The sequence below is a fragment of the Prunus avium genome, chromosome 2 (genome assembly GCF_965620075.1).
Source record: "Prunus avium chromosome 2, drPruAviu1.hap1.1, whole genome shotgun sequence".
In the NCBI taxonomy this organism is placed as follows: domain Eukaryota; kingdom Viridiplantae; phylum Streptophyta; class Magnoliopsida; order Rosales; family Rosaceae; genus Prunus; species Prunus avium.
Genome location: NC_142285.1, coordinates 14,582,104 through 14,588,886, shown reverse-complemented (window position 1 = coordinate 14,588,886; position 6,783 = coordinate 14,582,104). Strand labels below are relative to the sequence as shown.

The window sequence follows — 6,783 nt, the reverse complement described above, 5'->3', positions numbered from 1 at the left end:
CTAGAACTACCCAAAACGCCAACCACTCCAATTAGGAACGAACTACCTTTGAAGTTGAATTGTCCAATTTTTTACACCTATTGATTTCGGATCGAGCCCAAAACTTGGGTAAAATCATAATATGGTGGGAGGAGTCATTTGGTTTGTTTTGAGTGATATCCGTTCTCTAGAACTATGGAATACACCAACCACTCCGATTAGGAACGAACTGCCTTTGGACAAAAATTGTCCAATTTCTTACACCTATTGATTTCAGATCGAGCCCAAAACTTGGGCAACATCATAATATGGTGGGAGGAGTCATTTGGTTGAGTTTGAGTGAAACCCGATCTCTAGAACTACCCAAAGCAACAACCACTCCAATTGGGAACGAACTGCCTTTGAACTTCAATTGTCCAATTTCTTACACCTATTGATTTCGGATCGAGCCCAAAACTTGGGCAACATCATAATATGGTGGGAGGAGTCATTTGGTTGAGTTTTAGTGAAATCCGATCTCCAGAACTACCCAAAACACCAACCACTCGAATTAGGAACGTATTGCCTTTGAACTTGAATTGTCCAATTTCTTACACCTATTGATTTCGGATCGAGCCCAAAACTTGGGCAACATCATAATATGGTGGGAGGAGTCATTTGGTAAGTTTTGAGTGAAATCCGATCTCTAGAAATATGTTATACACCCACCACTCCGATTAGGAACGAACTGCCTTCGAACATAAATTGTCCAATTTCTTAAACCTATTGATTTCGGATCAAGCCCAAAACGTGGGCAACATCATAATATGGTGGGAGGAGTCATTTGGTTAAGTTTGAGTGAAATCCGATCTCTTGAACTACCCAAAACACCAACCACTCCCAATAGGAACGAACTGCCTTTGAACTTGAATTGTCCAATTTCTTACACCTATTGATTTCGGATCGAGCCCAAAACTTGGGCAACATCATAATATGGTGGGAGGAGTCATTTGGTTAAGTTTGAGTGAAATCCGACCCCTAGAACTACCCAAAACACCAACCACTCCAATCAGAAAAGAACTACCTTTGAATTTGAATTGTCCAATTTCTTACACCTATTGATTTCGGATCGGGCCCAAAACTTGGGCAACAACATAATATGGTGGGAAGAGATATGGTTAGTTTTGAGTGAAATCCGATCGCTACAACTATGGAATACACCAACCACTTCGATTAGGAACGAATTGCCTTTGAACATAAATTGTCCAATTTCGTACACCTATTGACTTCGGATTGAGTCCAAAACTTGGGCAACATCATAATATGTTGGGAGGAGTCATTTGGTTAAGTTTGAGTGAAATCCGATCTCTAGAACTACCCAAAACACCAACCACTCCAATTAGGAACGAACTGCCTTTGAACTTGAATTTTCCAAGTTCTTACACCTATTTATTTCGGATCGAGCCCAAAACTTGGGCAACATCATAATATGGTGGTAGGAGTCATTTGGTTAGTTTTGAGTGAAATCCGATCTCTAGAACTATGGAATACACCAACCACTCCGAATAGGAACGAATTGCCTTTGAACATAAATTGTCCAATTTCTTACACCTATTGATTTCGTATCGAGCCCAAAAATGGGGCAACATCATAATGTGGTGGTAGGAGTCATTTGGTTAAGTTTGAGTGAAATCCGATCTCTAGAACTACCCAAAACGCCAACCACTCCAATTAGGAACGAACTACCTTTCAAGTTGAATTGTCCAATTTCTTACACCTATTGATTTCGGATTGAGCTCAAAACTTGGGCTACATCATAATATGGTGGGAGGAGTCATTTGGTTAGTTTTGAGTGAAATCCAATCTATAGAAGTACGGAATACACCAACCACTCCGATTAGGAACGAACTGCCTTCGAACACAAATGGTCCAATTTCTTACACCTATTGATTTCGGATCGAGCCCAAAACTTGGGCAACATCATAATATGGTGGGAGGAGTCATTTGGTTTGTTTTGAGTGAAATCAGATCTATAGAACTACGGAATACACCAACCACTCCAATTAGGAACGAACTGCCTTTGAACATAAATTGTCCATTTCATACACCTATTGATTTCGGAAAGAGCCCAAAACTTTGGCAACATCTTAATACGGTGGGAGGAGTCATTTGGTTAAGTTTGAGGGAAATCCGACCTCTAGAACTACCCAAAACACCAACCACTCCAATCAGGAACGAACTGCCTATGAACGTGAATTGTCCAATTTCTTACATCTATTGATTTCGGATCGAGCCCAAAACTTCGGCAACATCATAATATGGTGGGAAGAGTCATTTGGTTAAGTTTGAGTGAAATCCGATCTCTAGAACTACCCAAAACACCAACCACTCCAATTAGGAACGAACTGTCTTTTAACTTGAATTGTCCAATTTCTTACACTTATTGATTTCGGATCGAGCCCAAAACTTGGGCAACATCATAATATGGTGGAAGGAGTCATTTGGTTAAGTTTGAGTGATATCCGATCTCTTGAACTACCCAAAACACCAACCACTCCAATTAGGAACGAACTGCCTTTGAACTTGAATTGTCCAATTTCTTACACCTATTGATTTTGGATCGAGCTCTTAACTTGGGTAACATCTTAATACGGTGGGAGGAGTCATTTGGTTAAGTTTGAGGGAAATCCGACCTCTAGAACTACCCAAAACACCAACCACTCCAATCAGAAACGAACTGCCTTTGAACGTGAATTGTCCAATTTCTTACACCTATTGATCTCGGATCGAGCCCAAAACTTGGGCAACATCATAATATGGTGGGAGGAGTCAATCGGTTAGTTTTGAGTGAAATCCGATCTCTAGAACTATGGAACACACCAACCACTCCGATTAGGAAGGAACTGCCTTTGAACTTGAATTGTCCAATTTCTTACACCTATTGATTTCGGATCGAGCCCAAAACTTGGGCAACATCATAATACGGTGGGAGGAGTCATTTTGTTAAGTTTGAGTGAAATCCGATATCTAGAAGTACCGAAAACACCAACCACTCCAATTAGGAACGAACTGCCTTTGAACATAAATTTTCCAATTTCTTACACCTATTGATTTCGGATCGAGCCCAAAACTTGGACAATATCATAATATCGTGGGAGGAGTCATTTGGTTAAGTTTGAAATCCGATCTCTAGAACTACTTAAAGCACAAACCCCACCAATTAGGAACGAACTGCCTTTGTACTTGAATTGTCCAATTTCTTACACCTATTGATTTCGGATCGAGCCCAAAACTTGGGCAACATCATAATATGGTGGGAGGAGTCATTTGGTTTGTTTTGAGTGAAATCCGATCTCTAGAACTATGGAATACACCAACCACTCCGATTAGTAACGAACAGAGTTTGAACATAAATTGTCCAATTTCTTACACCTATTGACTTCGGATCGAGCCCAAAACTTGGGCAACATCATAATATGGTGGGAGGTGTCATTTGGTTAAGTTTGTATGAAATCCGATCTCTAGAACTACCCAAAACACCAACCACTCCAATTAGGAACGAACTGCCTTTGAACTTGAATTGTCCAATTTCTTACACCTATTGATTTCGGATCGAGCCCAAAACTTGGGCAACATCATAATACGGTGGGAGGAGTCATTTGGTTAAGTTTGAGTGAAATACGATCTCTAGAACTACCCAAAACACCAACCACCCCAATTAGGAACGAACTGCCTTCGAACTTGAATTGTCCTATTTCTTATACCTATTGATTTCGGATCGAGCCCAAAACTTGGGCAACAACATAATATGGTGGGAGGAGTCATTTTGTTAAGTTTGAGTGAAATCCGATCTCTACAACTAACCAAAACACCAACCACTCCGATTAGGAACGAACTACCTTTGAACTTGAATTGTCCAATTTTTTGCACCTATTGATTTCGGATCGAGCCCAAAACTTGGGCAATATCATAATATCATGGGAGGAGTGATTTGGTTAGTTTTGAGTGAAATCCGAACTCTAGAACTATGGAATACACCAACCACTCCGATTCGGAACGAATTGCCTTTGAACATAAATTGTACAATTCCTTACACCAATTGATTTTGGAACGAGCCCAAAACTTGGGCCACATCATAATATGGTGGGAGGAGTCGTTTGGTTAAGTTTGAGTGAAATCCGATCTCTTCAACTACCCAAAACACCAACCACTCCAATTAGGAACGAATTGCCTTTGAACTTGAATTGTCCAATTTCTTACACCTACTGATTTCGGATCGAGCCCAAAACTGGGGCAACGTCATAATATGGTGCGAGAAGTCACTTGGTTAAGTTTGAGTGAAATCCGATCTCTAGAACTACCCAAAACACCAACCACTCCAATTAGGAACGAACTTCCTTCAGAATGTAAAACAGGTTGTGTATCCAAAACAACAAAGTCAACAGGGTAGTAAAATTTGTCCACTTGGACCAATACATCCTCAATTACCCCTCTCGGCACTCGTACAGAACGATCAGCAAGTTGCAACTTCATTGTTGTGGGCTTCAATTCACCAAGACCTAACTACAAATATACTGAATATGGCAATAAATTTACACTAGCCCCCAAATCAAGCAAAGCACAATTGATGTAATTTTTTTCCAATTACACATGAAAAAGTGGGACTTCCTGGATCTTTGTATTTAGGAGGGACCTTATGTTGCAACAATGCACTCACATGTTCAGTCAAAAATGCAGTTTTCTTCACTTGATGCTTTCTTTTAAAAGTGCACAGATCTTTTAAAAATTTAGCATAAGAAGGGATCTGTTTAATAGCATCTAACAGAGGAATATTAACTTTGACTTCTTTAAAAACATCCAAAATTTCAGAATTTTGATTCAATTTCTTTGGAGGATTTAACGCTTGGGGAAAAGGAGCAGGAAAATGATATTCATTTGATTCACTCAATTTGGACTTGTTTAGTTCGTCATTATTCTTAGATTTTTCAACTTCCTTTGGTGAAGGTGTGTTATCAATTATTTTACCACTTCTAAGAGAAATGACAGACTTAGCATGTTCAATTGAGGTTTCACACGAATTAACATTCCTTGGATTTGGTTGAGTTTGGGAAGGAAATTTTCCTTTTTCATTTATTGCAAAAGAATTTGTCAATTTAGAAATTTGGCTTTTAATTTCTTTATTTTCTTCAACCATTTGACCAAACAAGGTATCATACCTTTAATTTTGCTTCTGCTGTTCCTGCATAAATACTTGAAGAGTATCGCTCAAAGAAGGCCTAGCATTAAATGTATTAGTTGCAGGAAACTGATGATTGAAAGAATTTCTATCACTTACCTGAGGTTGTGAATCATTGCTCCAACGAAAGTTTGGATGATTCCTTGTTGCTGGATTGTAAGTGTTGGAAAAAGGAGAATATTGTTGTTTGAAGTTTCCAACAGCAGCACAACGCTCCTCATAAGCTCCTTTCATTTCCTGAAAAATTGGGCAATTTTTAACAGTATGACCAATCTCATAACAAGAATCACATACTTGATTAACATCAGCTTGAAAAACAGGTTGAGGCAAATTTGATTTTTCCGTTTTCAAAGCAGCTATCTCTTTAGTCAAAACCTCAAATTTTAATTTCCAATCATCTTCTTCTTTTAATTGGTAAATTCCTTTATTATTAGAAGATGTGGCAATTCTTGAACGATCAGTGGTCTCAACTAGACTGGGGACAGTCCATTGATGAGCTTTTTCAGCAATTTCATCCAAAAATTCTAGGGCATCATCAGGGTCTTTTTGCATAAAATTTCCATTACACATAGACTCAACAAATTGGCGATCACGGGGGAGAAGTCCCTCATAGATATAACTAGCAAGACGCCAGTTTTCAAAGCCATGGTGTGGGCACAAATTCAAAAGTTCTTTAAATTTTTCCCAAGTTTGATACAAAGTTTCATTTTCTTTTTGAGAGAAATTTGAGATTCTTTTCTTAAGAGCAATTGTCTTGTGATTTGGAAAATATTTGTTAAAAAATGCTTGAGTCATTTCCCCCCAAGAACCTATGGATCTAGCCCTTAATGAATACAACCAACCTTTAGCCTTTTCTTTTAAGGAAAAAGGAAAAAATTTCAACCTTATGAAATTAATCCTATCAAGTTGAACATTGTAAAAGGTGCCAATTGCTTCTTCAAATTCCCTAACATGCACATAAGGATTTTCACTTTCCATGCCATGAAAAATAGGTAGTAATTGAATCATTCCAGGTTTGAAATCATAATTTGGCATGTTAAGTGGAAACATGATGCATGAAGGATTTGGTGCACGAATAGGATGCAAAAATGTCTCTAAAGTCCTAGGTGCAACTACTTCTTCTCTCATTTCATGATTCACAATCCGAGCATTAACCTCTTGTTCATTATTCGCAATTTCTTGTTCATCATTCACAATTGCTGCCATGCTTTCAGATTTATTGGATATTTCAGTTGAAGAAGTTGAAGCAAAATGTTCTAAATTAACAGTTTCAGACTTTTTGACAAACCTTCCTAGATGATCTCTAGGTCGCATAAAGTAAATAAATAAATAAACAAAAACAAAATAAAACAAAAAAAATTAAAAAAAAATTATTAACAATAAGATGAAAGTTGGAAAGAGTGTACCATATGTGAAGAATTTCACATAACCAGCAAACCTCTGACCAAGGGGATCTCTGTACTCTTTGACCAGCCGCTCCCCGGCAACGGCGCCAATTTGTTCGCACCACTTTGCAAAATCCAAGGGAGGTGTCGTATAGTAGTGTAGCTCGGAAGTCCGAGTGTCGTATCCACAAAGAGCAGTGTAAA

General features: G+C 38.4%; 1 non-coding gene across 1 annotated transcript; it reads left to right on the top strand.

Annotated features, from left to right (window-relative positions):
* The first annotated feature begins 5,834 nt into the window (after nucleotides 1-5,834).
* Nucleotides 5,835-5,941, top strand: LOC148296550 (small nucleolar RNA R71). The gene has a single exon (XR_015834194.1). It is a non-coding gene; the product is annotated as a small nucleolar RNA R71 (small nucleolar RNA).
* The last annotated feature ends 842 nt before the right edge of the window (nucleotides 5,942-6,783 follow it).